At 40.9% G+C, this 20,226-nt stretch overlaps 1 pseudogene; it reads right to left on the reverse strand.

Moving 5' to 3' along the window:
• Positions 2,164 to 3,329, reverse strand: LOC102168643 (annotated as a pseudogene).

Consider the following 20,226-nt stretch of genomic DNA (forward strand, 5'->3'; position numbering starts at 1 on the left):
CTGTGGTCCCTGTGATCAGATTGGCTAGTTACCTGTGATTGTGGTTTCAGTCTGCCTGCCCTCTGATGTCCTCTCTCAGCGCCTACCATCTTACTGGGGTTTCTCTTAGTTTGGATGTGGGGTATCTCTTCACGGCTGCTCCAGCAAAGTGCAGCTGCTGCTCCTTACCTTGGAGGTGCGGTAGCTCCTCTAGGCCACCATCCCTGACCTCGGGCATGGGGTAGCTCCTCTCGGCCACACTTGTGCCCATAGGACTGGAAAAGGTCAGTTTTCATTCCAATTCCAAAGAAAGGCAATGCAAAAGAATGCTCAAACTACCGCACAACTGAACTCATCTCACATGCTAGTAAAGTGATGCTTAAAATTCTCCAAGCCAGGCTTCAGCAATACATGAACTGTGAACTTCCAGATGTTCAAGCTGGTTTTAGAAAAGGCAGAGGAACCAGAGATCAAATTGCCAACATCCTCTGGATCATCAAAAAGGCAAGAGAGTTCCAGAAAAACATCTATTTCTGCTTTATTGACTATGACAAGGCCTTTGACTGTGTGGATCACAATAAACTGGAAAATTCTGAAAGAGATGGGAATACCAGACCACCTGACCTGCCTCTTGAGAAACCTCTATGCAGGTCAGGAAGCAACAGTTAGAACTGGACATGGAACAACAGACTGGTTCCAAATAGGAAAAGGAGTATGCAAGGTGTATATTGTCACCCTGCTTATTTAACTTATATGCAGAGTACATCATGAGAAATGCTGGGCTGGAGGAAACACAAGCTGGAATCAAGATTGCCAGGAGAAATATCAATAACCTCAGATATGTAGATGACACCACCCTTATGGCAGAAAGTGAAGAGGTAAAGAGCCTCTTGATGAAAGTGAAAGAGGAGAATGAAAAAGTTGGCTTAAAGCTCAACATACAGAAAACTAAGATCATGGCATCTGGTCCCATCACTTGATGGGAAATAGATGAGGAAACAGTGGAAACAGTGACTGACTTCATTTTTCTGGGCTCCAAAATCACTGAAGATGGTGATTGCAGCCATGAAATTAAAAGATGCTTACTCCTTGGAAGAAAAGTTATGACCAACCTAGACAGCATATTAAAAAGCAGAGACATTACTTTGCCAACAAAGTTCCATCTAGTCAAGGCTATGGTTTTTCCAGTTGTCATGTATGGATGTGAGAGTCGGACTATAAAGAAAGGTGAGTGCCAAAGAATTGATGCTTTTGAACTGTGTGTTGGAGAAGACTCTTGAGAGTCCCTTGGACTGCAAGGAGATCCAACCAGTCCATTCTGAAGGAGATCAGTCCTGGGTGTTCATTGGAAGGACTGATGTTGAAGCTGAAACTCTAATACTTTGGCCGCATGATGTGAAGAGCTGATTTATTTGAAAAGACCCTGATACTGGGAAAGATTGAGGGCAGGAGGAGAAGGGGATGACAGAGGATGAGATGGCTGGATGGCATCACTGACTCAATGGACATGGGTTTGGGTGGACTCCAGGAGTTGGTGATGGACAGGGAGGCCTGGCGTGTTGCAGTTCATGGGGTCGCAAAGAGTCGGACATGACTGAGCAACTGAACTGAACTGAACTGAACTCTAAAAGGCTCATTAAACTTGATAAGAAAATGTTGAGACCCCAATATAAAAATTAGCAAAGGATATGAACAAACAATACATACCAAGAGAGATAATTAATAAGGAAACATATGGGAAGATGTTTAACCTTCAGTTCAGTTCAGTTCAGTTCATTTCAATCGCTCAATCGTGTCCGGCTCTTTGCAACCCCATGAATCACAGCACGCCAGGCCTCCTTGTCCATCACCAACTCCCAGAGTTCACTCAGATTCACGTCCATCTAGTCAGTGATGCCATCCAGCCATCTCATCCTCTGTCATCCCCTTCTTCTCCTGCTCCCAATCCCTCCCTTGCTAGTTATTAAAGAAATACAAGCTAAAATAGCACTGTGTTAATACCATACCATTTAAATGTGTAAAGGAAATTATATCCTGATGATTTCTACCACACATTTAAAGGAGAATTGACATCAGTCCTTTGCAAACTCTTCTAAAAAATAGAAGAGGGAACACTTTCTTCTCTTGTTTTCACTGGAAATCAACTTTATTGAGATTTTGCCAGTTGTACAATCTATTCTGATACTAAGCCCCTGCTTCCTTTGCAATTCAGTCCTTCGTAAGTGGTCCCATGAACCCTTTCTTCTCTTCCACTATCTGGAAGCAGCCATGGCCAAATTTGGAGGTGATGTGAATAAACTTGAAGTTAACTTTCTCTAGGGTCTGCTGTTTGGTCCGCATCAGCAAAGACTTGCACAGGGTGAGTACTCTCTTCTTGGTTCCTACCGAACAGTCTTTGAGCATAAAAAAGTCGTTGGTCACCTCACCACAGTGGACAAAGCCACCCAAAGGGCTGATGCTTTTGGGTGTAATCAGTAGAGGCATTGTTCTTGATCATTTTGCCATTCTTGATGAGGTAGTCCTAGCCAATCTTGTAGATCTTCTTATTGATCTTGTGCAGTGATGGCAGCCTCTCTGCCTAGCCCAAGCCACAGAAAGACCACCCAGGGAAGATGACATACCCAAATACAGGCAACTTAGTGAGACTCCTGGTAGGTTTTCCAGGGTAGCTTCTTGGTGTGCCAATGCCTGGTGATCCCTTTGTAGTATTTGCCCTTAGTTGTCCCAATGACAATAATTGTCTCATCCTACTCAAATATTTGGTTCACAGGGACCTGCTGCTCTAGAGTCTTATGGGTCCAGTCCAATTTTTTTGGCCACAGTGCCTCTATTCACCTGGCTCTCCATTAGGGGGGTCTTATTCTGGCATAGAGGAAGCAGGCACATCTGGGCATGGGCTGAAGTTCCTCTCCAGCTGCTTCTTGCTTTCTATATCCTGTCACTTCTTACAGTATTTGGTGAAGGCGTTTGTCTTATATTTAATGCCAGTTCTAATAGAAAAACCTTTTGCACTCATTGCTGATATGCTCGGCAAAGACAGACTTAAAGGTCTGGAGGCCTCATAGCATTTCCGTGCAGCCCACATTGCCCACAGTCATAAAGGGCATAGTCTCCACTATCGTCACAACCTCCACAACTTCCTTCTTATGCACTTTGGACCATGGTCTATCAAGCTTTCTCACAACATGGGTCATGCCAGCCTGGTAGCCAAGGAAGGCTGAGAGGTACATGGGCTTGGAAGAGTCATCCTTGGGGAAGCCCATTACCTTCCCCTGGTGCTGGGTGCTGTACTTCTGAGGCAGGAAGCCCAGGAACCAATGCCTGGGAGTGGAGAACTTCCTGTGAGACATCCTGCCATCAGATGCTGCTGGTAGAAGTCCAAGAATCCTTTCTGACTCATTCTATGAAGCCAGTATGACCCTGATACCAAAGCCAAAGACATCACAAGAAAACTACAGACCAATATCACTTATAATGCAAAAATCTTCAACAAAATACTAGCAAACTAAATCCTGCAACATATAAAAATATAATACACCATAACCAAGTAGGATTTATCTCCTCAAAGCATGGGTAATTCAATACACAAAAATCATTCAGTACAATATACCACACTAATGCAGTGAAGAGAAAAAAACAACATGATCATCTCAGCAGACACAGAAAAAGCATCTGGCAAAATCTAATATCCTTTCATGGAAAAAAAAAAAAAACCTCAATAAACTGAAAGTTGAAGGGAACGCCCTCTACCTAATACAGGCCATGTCTAAAAATCCACAACTAACATCATTCTTAAAGAGGGAAAACTAGATCCTCCAAGGTTAAGAATAATACAATAATATCTGCTCTCACCACATCTATTCAATGTTATACTGGAGGTACTAGTTAGAGCAATTAGGCATGAAAATGAAATAAAAGACATCCAGATTGGAAAGACTCTCTATTGCATTCTATTTATCTGTGTACCAGTTTTAATGCCTATATGGTATGACTATATCTTTTAAATTATTTGTATGTATAGACAAGGATGGACAAAGAACATGGACACAGGAAACCAAGTGATTAGTTAGCATACTATAATCATTGGGATCACACGCCTTCAATTCTCTTATTAATTATGAAGATTATGAATCAAACACAATATTCTTTGGTATTGTGATGCTTTTATATTTAAAATATTTTTAAAATACTTGAAGGAAAATTTCTGAGTGTTCTTTTGGATTTGTCTGGCATATCCAGAAAGATGTATGTGTAGTCTGGATATCTAGAAGATAATCCTGACCAGGAGAAAACACTAGGTGATCATAACAACTCTGCAAGATGCAGCCTAGTGCAGGGAGATGGGAGCCCACATCCTCTGCAGAACAGCCTGGCTAACATTGTCTCCTGGAAGAGCAACCAGGCTGGTGCGGGTAAACATGGGCTTCCCCATTGATCAAGGCTAGGACAACAGGCTGTGCACCATGAAAAAGAAATTTATAATTATAGTAATGGTGATCTTGAGGAATGAAAGGCAAGGTGGCTCAGTCATGTCTGACTCTTTGTGACCCAAGGTATTATACAGCCCATGGAATTATCCAGGCCAGAATATTGGGGTGTGTTGTTTTTCGCTTTTTTGGGGTATCTTCCCAACCCAGGGACTGAACCCAGGTCTCCCTCATTGCAGGCAGATTCTTTACCAGCTGAGCCAAAATGGAAACCTGACTTTGAGGAATGCTTCTTATATAAATCACATCAAGCACATCACTGGGTCTTTAAACAAAAGTTAAAAAAAAATAGATATAACATATTTTAAAAATTAAAGCATAATACATGCATATTTACATATAGTAAAGTACACAATTCACGTTTACACGAGGTGAGTGCTTACATAAGTTACTTTTGCCACTACCCACACCAAGACACTACTTTTCTAGTGTCACCAGCAGGTTCTTGATGCCCACTGATGATTGATACCCCAGCCAAGGGCAACCACTATCTGACCTGTTTAACCATAGACTTAGGTTTGCTGATTTTGAACTTGACAAATATGGGATTGTTCAGCATGTTCTCTTTGCGTCCCATTTCTCTTGCTAAGCATTGCACTGGGAAATTCCTCCATGATGTGCATGTGCATAATAATAATAAAAATAATTTCCCTAAGAACATTTGGTCCTGATAGGAGGATGAACAGAGTCAGCTGGAGAACTGTTGCTTCTAGACAAATAAAATGGGCAGATGCTTGGGAAAAGTCTGTACCACCGTATGGCAGTCCTGTGGAGAGCGCAGGTGAAGTAGAAGGACTGATCAAGCGGCCAAAGAGGCAAACAAGGGAAATTCACAAGCCAGGGCGGGTTTGCAGGGAGCACACAGTGGTCACATGACCCTTTGGACTAGTGAGTTTGAGGTACATGCAGCGTGATTCTGTCCTACTGTAAAGCTATCTTGCCTGTTTCAGGCAGAAGATCAGGTTAGGTTCAGATGAGGAAAAGCTTTCATTTTGGTCATAGTTGTCAGTAAGTGACTTTTTCCAAACACCAGGTTTCTAGGCAATAGCAAACAAGCTTTGGTTGTAAAAGGAGAATCAGTTCCTAAGAGCTATAAACCACATTCCAGAACTTGCTCTGGGAAGACATCAGAGGTTGTATTATGCTAAATAGTAATAGTAGTAATAATTTTAGTGTAAGTATTCTTATTTAATGGGGAGGTTGGGGCATGAGTTTTCTCTGTTTATAGCTGGTGACCTTCTCGGTGGTTCTTCTCCTTCTTAGAGACTGGTGTACAGAATCTTTATTTCCTAGAAAGGGAAACTAATTACTAACTTGTGAATATCTATAGAAGTTGGCAGGTAAGCTTGTTGGCTGCTCATTAATCCAGCTTTCTATTGACAGAGAAAATTTCTTTGTTTGTCATAACTAAACAAATTAAAATGTATAGAACATATTTTGAGCAGTTAAATAGTTTCAGTTTCTCTGTAATTAAGGTAAAATAAGCTGGCACTCACTAAGGTCTGTGTGACCTTGGGGAAATTAGTTCTTGGAGTCCGGGTTTCCTCAACTGTAAAACTATGAGTTTAAATTGAGAACTCTAAAGTGCATTTGTAAATGCTAATATAATAAATTTCTAATTCAAGTCATGTAGAAAATCTAAAAAAAAATTCCCCTTAGATGTTAGGCTTAGCCTTACATCAGTGTTGACTCCAGGAACCAAACATTTGATTTGGAATGACTTTGCATTATATTCTGCTTGAATCTGGGTGCTACATTTGGAGCTCACAGTGTACCCCATTGAAGCAGCGGGGAAGCACCAGGAGGCAAAAGAACAATTACTTCTTGAAAGAGTGACGAGACCCTGACAATAGAGTGGTCTTTTCAGTTTAGATAGAGGAAGTGCCAAATGCCAGATAACATTAGATTAATTTGAGATCCAGAGAACATTTAGGTCAGGCTAACAAATTTATCTTTATTTGTGCTCTTAGTAACCTGTGTACCAAGTGTTTATTACTCTTGGACAGGTGCCTTCTGTTTATCTGGGAAGAGCTCATTGAGACATGAGTGTCCATTACATAGGTGTGACATTAAGTAATAGGGAGTTGCGTGTCAAGCCCATGTTGTAAGAGACTGTGTATTATGAGGAGGAAATGTTTATGATTAAGAATTTCTTAGACAAAATGTAGGTTTAGGGTAGGGTTAAATTATCCTGAATTATAAGATGATCGCCAAGGAAAACATATGGTCATCCTCCATGGATTTGTGCTTATTTCAGGCAAAATCATTCCTGACACCCATTCCTCCTTTTACTGCCCAATATTCAGCTGTCAAGTGCTGATGTAAGGCATGGAAATTTCATTTTTCTTTTCTCCTGCAGAAAGCACAAAGATCCTCCCATGCAATCTTCTAAGCTATTGTCATATGGTATGATTTATGTATTTCTTGTATGCTTCTTTCTTTTTAAAACTGGAAGTATATTCTTCTGTTTTATTGGACTATTTATTCTCTTGACACCCTTGGATGTGAGTTAATGGAACCATGATAAAAGGATAGAGAAATAGAACAAACAAGCCTGATGGTATAGATTCAGGACTGCCTGACAGATTACAGATGGCAAGGATAGGAACAAAAGATAAAAATCACCCGACTCATGTGTACTAGGATGGTCCAAATAAACCAGTCCTTGAAGGTTTTGCTACAAAGTGACTCTGAAAAATAAATGCAGAAAAGACTTAATTATGACTGTAGGGATTAAGGAAAGATGTTTGCTTTCCTTAAAAAAATTTAATTTTGGTATATTAAATGCAAATGCTTAATCTAATAGCCTAGCACAATGCTTTGCACTAAATGAACTTTTAATAGATATTTGTCAGATAAAGTCAGGGAAAGGAATTGGTACATGTGAAGTCAAGGAGATGGAGTAGGCAGACACCTATTAGTTTGTCTGCCACCAGCTGACAGGTCCTGCTGGTTGTGATTGGTGTAGGGATGGAAACCCAAACTAAAACAATCCTGGTGCCTTCTCTGCACAGTGACTGGCCCAGAGAAATGCCTTAAACAAAATCTGAGCCAACTGGAAGGCCTCCCCAGTACTTTTAAAATTGTAAACATGGAAACTCATGATAAACCTGGGAAAATGTAAGCGTGAAGACTGTTGGTTGCCTCTCTTCCATCAGGTCAGTTCAGTCACTCAGTTGTGCCCAGCTCTTTGCGACCCCATGGACCACAGCACTCTTCCATACTCAGGAGGAAGTAAGCCTGACGTGGAGAATTTAACCCACAGACAGAGACAAGAAAGGGAGAAAAGTCCTGGCCACATTTGTCCCTGGCTCCAGCTGTTCCCACAGCCCAGTTTTATCCTTGCCTTTTGTGAGATTTGGTCACTCAAGCCAACCCTACTTCCTTCACAAAAGCTCAAAAAGTCCTCCTAATACAAGGGACACTTAAAGTAGAACTGGGCTGATTTGAAAGCACCTAGACTCTTTCCAGGTGGCGCTAGTGGTAAAGTACCTACCTGCCTGCCAATGCAGAGGAGGTAAGAGACATGGGTTTGATCCCTGAGTAGGGAAGATTCCCTGCAGGAGTGCATGGCAGCCCGCTCCAGTATTCTTGCCTGGAGAATCTCATGGACAGAGGAGCCTGGAGGGCTACAGTCCACATGGTTGCAAAGAGTCGGACAGGGCTGAGCACTGTGAGGATCATGTCTTTCATCTTTCATTCCCAGTGCTTGGTGCAAGTGCTAATCGATAACTGCAGTCAATCCAAATATATTTATTAAGTATCCAGGAAACATGCTAAGTCCTGGGAATGAAACAGTGAGCAAGACAAATGCAGCCCTTGCCCTTGAGAAGCTTTTAGTCAAGAAAGCACAGACAGAACTGGTAGTGGTGATAAAAAGTGAGGCTTTCTTGATAGAGGAGTATTTATTTAGGGTTATTGGCTGACAGATAGCCTAGCTAATCTAGGCTATCTAAGCAAAGAAGGAATTATTAACTAACAGACTGTTTCAGAGAACCCAAGGGAGAGAATGCAGCCTAACCTTAGAGAGGACTGGGAAAGGGGCTGGAGAGACACTGTCCACCCAGAAGTGTTCTTTCTGATCTCCATTCTGCTTCTCTTCATCTGTTCCCGAAGATGGTTCACCAGTCTGAGTGCTATTCTAAAGCACTGGTCACAGTTAAAATCTGGTCACAGCTCCAAAGACCAAAGCTACCTAAGGAAAATAAATTGCCTAGGATTCCTCTGAAGAGGAATACCTAGTTTGAAGCAATCCTCGGATGAGTTGGTAGGCTGAGTGGGTAAGCCCTGAGGACATGCTCAGATTGCACAAGCTGAGTGCTGTAAAATCTACACATAAACCAAGAAGAGTGAGTGTGAAAGGGAGGGACTAACTCTGAGGAGGGACAGAGTTAGAAAGGACAGGGACACGACTACCCTTCTCCTCATTAACAACAGATGACAGAAGTTGAAAGATATTTGATGACCAGATATTTGTAATGATAATGGTGATAGAGAACTGAGTTCTGTCTGGGTTGGAACGAATGAGACAGTCCATGGCAAAAAGGAAGACAGCCTTCTTATATAAGCTAGAAAACCAGCTACCTGGATAGGCTCATTCTTTCAATGCTACCAGAGAAGGAACTCTGATCAGCTGGTCTTGGGGCTGGTCTGACAGGTGAGTGGGATCATGTACAAAACGACAAGGAGATAGACGAACAGTTAAGGGGATTCTTGTGAACTGGTCAGGTGTTCTGAAAAGTCTTCAATACAGGGAAGAAATGGGTTTCCAGGAAACATATAAGAGAAGTGTCTCATACTAAATATTCTTCAAATAAAAGAATGAGTTAAATTAGACTTTCTCTTATGATTTGTCAAAAGCTGTGATATATAGAGAAGGAAGACAAAACTATGAGATAGTTGAAGTCAAGAGTAAGAAAACGCCATGAGGTAGAAAGAGTAAGTAGAATCTGTGATTGTGAGTGAAGCAGAAGCTGAGACAGAGGCTCTAGAGACTTTTCTGACGTGGGGAGGGCCAACGGCGACCCTGTGAGCCGCTGAATGCTGTTCTCAGTGTCCTTGAGGTCTGATTCGGAACAGAGAGCTATTATTCCTAAGACCTGGTGGTTTAAATGCTGCACTTTTCCTTGTTCTTCTTACTTCCTTATTTTCTCCAGTATTCTTACAAGTAACTACCGTGGTTGAGCTGTTCTGAACATAGTTATGTTTCTGAGAATCCGAAAGAGCTTAATAACCAAACAAGCAAGGAAAGAGAGAAAAGAGGGAGGTAGGAAGGGAGCAGAGAATGAGAGAGGAGGGGAAGAAGGAGAAAGAGAAAAAGAAGTGAGAAGGATCCAGGCTAGCATGTGAATTTTTATAATTGATTTAAGAATTAAGTTCTACCTTTAGACAATGAAATTTTTGCACCTTGTTTTATGTCCGTGGATATGTTCCAGTGTCTCCTAGTTTACGGTCTATGGGAACTTGAATAGAATTTGTGTCCTATTGTTATGTGAAAATTGTATAAATCTTAATTATGTTGAATTGGTTCACAGTAATTTTCAGGTCTACTATATCCTTCAACTTCTCTGTATATTCATTCTATTGATTTTTGAGAGTTTGATATTGAAACTCCAACTAAAAATCTCAAATTTTATTTACATTAAAAAAAATTGTAAGATATAGTGGAACTACATGTAAACTTGTTTTGTATTTTCCAGGTTTCCTGTAAATGTGTTACCAGGTGCTATATGTGCCCAGTCACTTCAGTCTTGTCTGACTCTGCGACCTTATGGACTGTAGCCCGCCAGGCTCCTTTGTCCGTGGGATTCTCCAGATAAGAATACTGGAGTGGGTTGCCCTGCCCTCCTCCAGCGATCAAACCCACATTTCCTGCGTCTTCTGCCTTGCAGGTGGATTCTTTAATGCTGAGCCACTGGGGAAGCTCAAAATATATCATACTTTCATAATTTAAAAAAAAATTTTTTTTAAAAGAGTAAAGTTCTCCCCTTCAACTGGGTTCCTTTCTCAGAGTTTTTGTTTGCCTCTCCATACCCGCTTCTTTATTCCCTATAATCCTTTTTATCTCAGGCTCTGTGTGAAAAACCTATCCTACCAGTCTTTCTCATTTCCCTTTCTATTTAGTTACAGATAGTGATGTGCAGATGCTAACCGGGTTACTTAACACTTGACTTATGCAAATTTGACCTTATACAAATTATTACATAAGGCTCATAATAAAATTTTAGAGATGTAGACAATTTTGCATTATGTATGGAAACAAAAAGTATTCTAGTGCATAGATGAATGCTAAGAAGCAAGGCCTAAAATAGCCCTTACGAGGAAAAGGACAATTGCTCCTGACCTCTGCTGTCTCTCCATCCCTGCATTGACGGGTCACATGGCTCCGCCGTCTCCGCCTCTGCTGTGGTAGGATCTGCAGTGAAATGCTCAGGCCTGGGGTCCCACTGCTGGGGAAGTCACACCCTTTTCTATCATTTGCTGGCTGAGTGACCTTGGGTAAATCATATAATATCTCTAAACCTCAATTACCTAACCTACACAGTAGAGATAATAAGGTTTCATTCCTTGGAGTTGCTATAAGAAATAATCGGATAGTGTTAGCATAATGCCCAGCCTGTAGTGAATATCCTCGCCAAGAAACTGAGAGCCTGATACTACTTACCCTAATGATAAGATTCTTTCTTTCCTGACCGACTAGTTAAGCCCTTTTCAACTGTTGAGTCATGAGAAAACAAGGGACCAACAGCAGACACTGGAGAGCATCAGCAGTAGAAATGTGGTCCTCCCGGGCTCCAGACCAAAACCCTTCTTCTTCTCAGATGTGAACTGGATGGATCTGAGTTCGTATGAAGTGAATCGCACGTTCTTCTTAAATGCTTTTCCAGGTGTTTGGCAGGGCTCTCAATTTCCTCTTTCCAGATTCCTTTCTTTCATTCCACGCTCTCTTGCATAAATAGATCTGAGGGGAAAAGCACTTAAATTGGGTTTAGAGGAAGAGAACGAGGGTTCAAGGTTTGTAACCTAAAATAGTCTCCCTATTAAAAACAACTTCCTGCAGAAACTCAGGTCACATGCCTTCAAACTACGGTACTGCGGGATAAAACACTCCTCAGCTCTCATTGAATGGGGAATTTATCAGGTTGCCTTTTTAAAAATCTCCTTTTGTGGAACCAGTGAGAGTCTCGGGAACCATGTTCATATCCATAATAATGAAGCCAGATAAGGGTGCACGACTCAGATTCTGCCCATCAAAAAATGAACTATCGAAGCACCATGTGAAAAGCTTTGATAAGGCTCTGGGAAGACAGTTTATGCAGTCCATTTGTCATTGAATATGGTCTCATCCTTAGCACAACATTTTTAAACAGCTTGATTTTTTAAAAAAATCAATAGTCCTTGAGTAAGAATGATATCAGGACAACAATCTTCATTTAATATTGAGGGCTTTTTTCACATCTCTTTTAGCTTTAAACCAACTGGCTTCTATCAAAGTATAAATTCCAACAATGATGTTCCAATGCTTCCAGATTAATCCTTTCTTACTTTTGTCATGTAACACAGGTACAGACTATTTTCTCTCTTACCAGTGGTTTCTGAACTTGACTTTTGAGCTGGAGAAACTCTTTTATCAAATAAAATCTTACTCAGAAGTCAACAGCAGAGAGGAACAGCTTAGGAAGTGTCTCCTCTTGGGAAGATTGTTGGAAAACCACTGCCCTATGCCGGGAATGCCTTGTCTGACTGGCAGACTTCAGAGGCAGAATAGAGAAGCAATCAACATGTAATTTGCTCAAAGGATGACAATTTATTAAGTAGCACACAAATAGAAAGTAATAATATATAATAGCTACATTCATGAAAAAGTTGCTTTACAGTATTCTGCTTTGCCACTAGGCATCGAAATGGCTGCAGGTTCAAGACTGCATTTTCAGGTCTGCATTCTCTGCTTTCGCCAAGGTGTGACAGGCTGGAGAGTTCTGGAGCAACCCATAATAAGCAGTTGGCTTTCTTGCCTCTCTCCAGAATGAGCTTCCCCTCAATAATTAGTGTGCACACATCTTAGGTCCAGGCCTTTCACTTCTGGTGACTGATCACTGGAAATGTGGGTCCAGACCATGGCCCATCCAAAGATGGTACAAAGACATTCTCCCAAACTGCTCTGACTTTGACATAAGACTGGGGAGAATGGAATATTTCCTCCAACCCAAGCATGATAAATTTTATTTTTTTTAAAAGGATCCTAGAGGCATTATTTTATAATAACAACCCCTCTTATTATTTTTGAGAAGACTAACCATCCTTACAGTGAGCCCCATTTTCTAACTCCAGAATGAAATCCTTGTTTTTTGTAAACCTAGAAAGGAAAAGCTTTTCAAGTTTCTAAGCAAAAAGTTACCCAGCAGACTAGTGGAGTAGGGTGAATACAGTAGTATGGTCTTACTCGTACAGCACAGAACTAGGCATCAAGAATTTTTCAGAGGGTAAGATAGTTGTGATTGTGCACTTTCCTTTTGAACCCTTGCACTGAAAAGTTCCTTTTGCTCTGTCTCCCAGTTTCTCTGCCATTGTTCCTTTGATGGAGGCCAGCACCATTCCTCTGAGCTGCTGCTAGTCTTATCAATAAGGAGGTTTATGCTTCATGTCTGTCTCCTTATAACCGACTCCTTTTCACTAAGGGTAGTAAGGAGTAAGGCTGTCCTGGAGCTGTCACACAGGCTCATTATGATTGTTAAATTTTCAAAAATTTTGCAAGCCACTCTTAAAAATTGAATTGTGTAAACTTAGAACTAAGCTAAAATTTTTAAAATAATAAACACTCAAAATTCGTCACTTCTTTGCTATTTTACAACTACCTGCATTTATTGTATGTTTATGGCAGAAATTTCATAGAAGGTTATGCTATTTTGTGACTTCTTTCCATTCTACATTCAGTGATATCAGTTTGGCAACTTGAAATCAGTCATTGCAAGAGCATTTACACTATGGAAATAGCTCAATACAAAAAAGTTAGGGCTTTTTTATTTTCTGGAGAGCTAGTTGTTAAATGTTTTCCATCACATTCTTGGCAAAGACAGTGTCAATGGATGTCTATTTCTTTGTGGATGCTAGACCAAACCCTGACAAGTTTCCATGACTGATTTGTGGAACAGTTTCCTATCAACTAGCTATTTTTTAATAATGCTGTGAACTCTGATAGTCACAAGTGGTTTCCCTTGTTCTTCAGTGATCACCAGTGAACACTGAAAATCAGTAGCAATGAAGAATTGAGTTGCTGCTGCTGCTGCTGCTGCTAAGTCGCTTCAGTCGTGTCCGATTCTGTGCAACCCCATAGATGGCAGCCCACCAGGCTCCCCCATCCCTGGGGTTCTCCAGGCAAGAACACTGGAGTGGGGTGCCATTTCCTTCTCCAATGCAAGAAGGTGAAAGTGAAGTCGCTCAGCCATGCCTGACTCTTAGCGACCCCATGCCTACAGTCCACCAGGCTCCTCCGTCCATGGGATTTTCCAGGCAAGAGTACTTAGGTTTCAACAAAAAATAAAAACACTGTGTCAATCAACTGTGTGGGTAGCACCTTACATTGTTAGAAAAGCAGCAAAGATATGGAACTCATACATCGATTGCATAAACATGTCAGACAGAGATAGAGAAGAAGCTGTCCCAAGAGAAAGGACATAAACTGAGTTAGGTGAAAAGAAAGGAAAGTATTCAAATGAGGAAATGTACTGCATGGGTCCACAATTTGGGGATAATGTGAACTTATTAGCTAGAGTCTGGGATATTTTTGCTGGGCAATAGTTTGTCATTGGTAGAAAGAAGATTTTACTAAAGTTAGAGGGGTTAGATCATGGAAGAATGAGTTAGTGAGCATCCAATGGTGATGATCACATGTGCTCATGCTCAAGGCCAGGCCCACCTGTGTGTGGGAGGGATGTGTTCCCTTTAGGTGCCTTTCTGTACTGTGGCCCTTTAGGGATGTGATTGAATGTGTCTGCTTTCCTGGAAGCCGGGACCTTCACAACTCTGAATACAGGCAGTGTTCATCTCTGCCTAAGTTGCTAATGTACCTCTAGTCTCCAGTGCTTTTCTAGAATTAGCCTCTCTTCTTGATGATTAATCCTAACAACATTTTCATTGGTAGATAAGGTGTGTCTGTTTCAAATAGGGCTGTGACTAGGGTGATTGTTTCTGGTGCAAAGTTTAAAGGGCAAATCTTCATAATCAAGATAAATACTTTAATGCAATGTTTCAAGATAGCAAAATTAATGTAAAAGTCCACAATTTTTTGATTAACTATTCCAAAAACTTGGATGAAATATTCACATTTAAAGTAACAACAGCATCATAGTTTAGTAAGAAGAGTGAGAGTTCTTACTTGTAAACCAGTCTTCCAAATGAGCTGCTTTCTTTCCATTCTCTCATTTCTTGTGAGCGTCAGATTCCTCTCAGGGAAGACTTGGTCCCCAAAGTCTATAAGCTGCTTAAGCATCAGCTAACTTTAAAACAAAACAAAGACTGCCTCGCCTCAATTGCCTTGACTTCCTTCCAGCTGTCGCTTCTCTGATCTTCCCTTTACACGTTTCAAGTTTCTTGAAAAAAAAAAAAAAAAAAAAAACAGTCCAAGTTCAATATCTTTGTGTTCTCACTTCCCATTGGCATTTTCTCACTGGACAATGTTGATGATTCCTGATGTGCTGTTTTTTTCTTTTTTCTTTTTCCATACTGCATGGCCTGTGGGATCTTATTTTCCCCAAGCAGGGATTGAACCCAGGTCTACAGTGATACCCATATCTTAACCACTGAACTGCCAGAGCAGTCCTCATCCCTGTCTTCTTGAGGAATCTCTTCTCCTTTGACTTCTATGATGCCACGTTTCTCCTGCTCCCCAACTTTCCTCCTCAGACTTTTTGCAGGCTTGTTTATTCCTACCCTGTCTAAAACATCGGTAATTCCCCTGAGCTGACGTTAGTCCTCTTCTCCTCTCTTTCCTCCTTTGGTGACCACGTACCTCCCCACAGATCACTGTCACCAAGGAGCACATGACTCTTTTGTCCACTTCCAAGTCTTTCCTGAGCTACAGATTCCTACATAAACCATCTCCCTTGACTCTCCCCTAGGAAACTCAAACTCAATATATCCAAACGGCCATCATTTGCCGCCGCCTCACTCTGCTTTTCCCAAACTGTTCAGGTGGCCCTGGGAAGCCAACAAAGAAGACCCTTGAGTCTTCCCTTTCAACGGCCTAGGACTCAGGAGCCCCGAGCGCCCTTGGAGATGCCCCTTCTGCCGTGGAAGGAGCTGCCAGTGGAGGCCCTAGGGCCCCCTTTCAGTATCTGTGCACACCCCTGGACACAGAACTCCTGGAGGCCGTCCTCCCGCAGTCTGCTCAGGGCATCAGCCCCACTGTTCCTTTCTGCCACCCCGCTGCCTTTCTGCCCTCCCTCCCTCTGTGCAGAAATACGAGCCTTCTTGGTTCTTCTGGACCTTTCATCTCCCTCCCTTCCTTCCTTCAGTTCTCCACTGATACAAAAAGCTTCAGAAAGACCATCCCCAGCCACCTGACATAAAATCAGCAGCCCACTCCCCTGCTGCCCCTCGTGCCCTTGTCTGCTTCAGTTTTGTGCACATCGCTTATACACATCTGACTTAGATCAATATTTATTTGACTGTTTATTGTCCTTTCCCATCAGTATGTATACATTTCCTGAAAACAGGCTCTATTTTAGAAACTCTGTATAATCATTACCTAAAACAATGTCTGACATTTAGTAGATGTATAATGAATGTTTGCTAAATGAATGAACGATGATTTCCTGTCTCATCCACTCTGACGTGTATCATCTCTGTTAGTTTCCTCTTTCACACATTCAATACGTGTCGCCCTGACCCTTGGCTGAGCCCTGCACACAGCTGGGGCCCGCCTGCTGCTTCGGATCTCCCTGTCTCTGGCCAGTGCTTCTGGAATTGTTCCCCTCACTGGTCTCCATGTTTTCAGTCAAGCCTCCCTTTCACCTGTTCATCATGCTGTGCAGGATTCTCTTTCCAACTTAGCTCAAATTGATAGTTTCTCTCTGACGTTGTTTTCAACAACTTCAGGGGAATTCTTGGACGTTCCCTGAGTCCCAGTGTATCTTGTAGAAGTAGTTATCAAGGCTCATATACCATGGCACTTTGCTACACTTACTTACACATCTATCACACTCTATTTGAATGCAAGCCCACTGAGGGCAGACACTACCATTTATTTGCCCCGGATGGAGGCGCCTGGTAGACTGCAGTCCATGGGGTTGCTAGGAGTCAGACACGACTGAGCGACTTCACTTTCACTTTTCACTTTCACGCACTGGAGAAGGAATTGGCAACCCACTCCAGCGTCCTTGCCTGGAGAATCCCAGGGACGGGGGAGCCTGGTGGGCTGCCATCTATGGTGTTGCACAGAGTCGGACACGACTGAAGCGACTTAGCAGCAGTAGCAGCAAGTCTTATTTACCCTTACTACTAATACAATGCCAGGGATATCATGAAGGCTTGATAAGTATTTGTTGAATAAGTGAGGTCATAGTATATTCAATGGGTTATTTACCCTTATGCTTGAGTTCAAAGCTCTTATTAAAAAATCGCAGAGTGTTTGTCTAACTTTAAGAAATGGTGTCACCACAAAGCTCTATATAATATGTAAAAGGCAGGTAGGGTTATCTCCCTCTAACAGAAGGAACCCTGGATTTATATCTGTATCCTAAGATTAGTTGGCACCCAAAACTGGCTTGATAGCATTAAGTCCAGTGTGCAGATTATTAAACTAGATGCTAAGGGATTATCAAAGAAAAGTATAAACATTCTCTGCCTTCAAAGATTATGTTAAATCAAGGAGAGGACAACATGCATAGAAAATAGGGCTTCATCAGACTCTTTTTAACAACCATGAAAGAGGACCACCCAAATATCAGGACAGAAAAAGACATTTTCCAACCAGGCTGAAACTTCCTCCATGGGAAATCAGCGTCTTTGTTCAGATGACAGCTGCTTACCCAGCGAGCTGAACTCCGAGGAGGGGACAGGCACCTCTTGCAGGCCTGCAGTGCTCTCTAATGGACAGCTGTCCAGGGCAGGCAGCAGGATCACGCGTTCTGAGGCTCCAGTCTCAGCATCACTTCCAGAATGCACCTGGAGGGGAGAAGCAGCTGGGGCAGAATTCATGGGGAAATGGTGAATTTCTCAAGACTATTCTAGGCTAACTATCACTGACAAGTCCATAGGCAGATGCTTCCATTTTGAAGGAGGTTGCTAAAAATAAAAAAGAGTAAGATCATGTTCCTAAAACTAAATCAAAACTCCACAGTCATTTCACTTCAAAATTGTGATATTCTGGTTTTCTAGGAAATGATTGTGCAAAAAGAAAATGAGACAGGAAAGTAAGTTACATATGTCCCCTCCTTCCTGAATCTCCCTCCCACCTCCCACCTTCCCCATCCCTCTAGGTAGGAGAGTAGAGTAATTTTTAGACACCTTTCATGTAGTGTGAATTGCTCTTTCAAACCATTTCCCTTAATTAATCCTCACAACAATATTGCAAGATAAATATTTCTAGTCTTACTTTTATAGAAGAAGATACTGTGGGGGGGAAAGGTTCACATAAAAATAATAGTGATTTATTTCTCTCAGTATGAATCATGGAATTTTATTTCATTCTATAGGTTATATCCTGTTAGTCTCATTATTAATATTGTTCCTTTCCCCAGCGTTAGCCAGGGAAGCTCCCTCAAGTGAACTTTTGTGTTTTTCACATGTCCCCATCTTTTCCTTACTCTCTGACACCACAATGCATTTCAGATTCCTTGCATTTTTCTTGCTTCAGTCCTGGAATCAGCCAAGAATATACTCCTTTTATTGGATAATGATTTAAAACCAAAATCTGAGTGCCAGGTGGGCTCAGTGCTGAAATGTCACTGTTTCTAGGCTCCTGTAAGGAAAAAATATAAGAAATATTAGTATAATATATGTCTAACACATACATTCCCCATATACTCTTCCCTCTCTCTCTGAATATATTAAAGATCGTGAATTCATACTGATACCTCTGATTCCAAATCTCCACCCCATGGTTCATTTTAGCCTGCCTCATTCTTTCTCCAGCAGTGGGAAGCCAAACTCTCATGATCTGCAATATATTTATTTACTTAATCCATTCTGGAATATACATAATGAAGTTGCTTAGTTGTGAATGAAAACCCAGTGAATATCACAGTGAAAAGCAAATTTAGTAACAATATTGGGTATAGTTCTTTGTCTTTAGCCTTATAATATATAGTCCAAACACTCTTTCCCAAATTTGTTGCCTGGGGTGTTTTGAGTTTCCTGTATTTCCTGATTCATTTTAACTAGTTTACATCCTCTCAGCCATGTATAAGAGTTCCTATTCCCCCACAGCCTGGCCAACAGAATATGTTGTCATACTTCTTGATACCAATTACATAATAAGAACTTGTATCTCAGTGTTGTTTTAATTAGAATCTCTCTAATTAGGTGTGAAACATTTAATTAATTGATGTTTATAATGTATTTTTATTGAAAATATTTTCGTATACTGTGGATTATTTTTATACCTTTTTGGTGAGCTGTGTTTGTGTCTTTTCTCCATTTTTCCATGAAATTCCTAGTCCTTTATCCTTCAGTTTTCAAAGAGGACATTTAGGCATCTTTCTATGGATCCGTCATTTGAAATTCTGTACAGATTCTGATGCTTATATGATAAATTCTCATTTATCTTACATAGTTGTATTTAACTTCTATAACCAATTTTGTTCCTTAGAAGGAATTTAGAGCAGCACTTCACATCTTTTTTGTAGTTATACTGTTACAAACACACATTTTAATCACAATGTGGCTAAATGACAGCGGCAGGATCAAATAACAAATTCATGCATAAACTCCTTCATGCAACTCTTTCATGAAATATTTACTTTCTGGAGAACAAACAGATATTTTTAAGAAAAGAAGTATATCAACTTGTCCATCCCATAATTATGATACTCATTCTTACAAAAAGCAAGAGGTAGCTTTATAAGTAATTGCAAATACTTTATAAATAAATACAAAGAATGAAGGAACGGTGAAAAGTACTGAAATGGAGATGTACTTAGAGATTAAGCAGCTTCACTAAGATCACATACAGTGTCACAGACTCAGCTATGCAAATTCTGGTTACCATTTAGAAGGTTTCATTTCATATTCTCATTAGTTCTTTGAGAGAACAAATAATTTATTAAACTTTGCAGATGATACTAAATGAGGTATTTTCAACAGAGGAAAGACTAGAAACATGGTACACATGGAACTAACTAGGTTAGAAATGTAGACAATCATGACATGTGATTAATCTTGAAAACACTGGCATTCCAAGTTAAAAGAAATCCAAGAGGATAAAACTCTATAGGACATAAGCGTGATAAATAGACCTGTTAATAACTAAGACAATAAAATCACTGATATTTAATATGAAAAAGCTTGAGAAATGAATGAATAATAATAATAATCAGCTGCATTAAGGAGCATTCACCATCCATACAATAGCTCACAGGTTGTTGTGTCTGATCAGATTCAATCATCAGGTTTTGTTGAATCTGTGACATTTTTTAGAAATCTGCATTTGAACTCACAGACATCCTGCCACTCATTCCCTCTTGTTTTACATTTGGCAAATTTTATCAATTTGTGTGTGGTAATTCTCTTGTGTACTCTAATATCCCTCTCCTTTTTTCAG

The sequence above is a fragment of the Capra hircus genome, chromosome 12 (assembly GCF_001704415.2).
Source record: "Capra hircus breed San Clemente chromosome 12, ASM170441v1, whole genome shotgun sequence".
NCBI classification, from domain to species: domain Eukaryota; kingdom Metazoa; phylum Chordata; class Mammalia; order Artiodactyla; family Bovidae; genus Capra; species Capra hircus.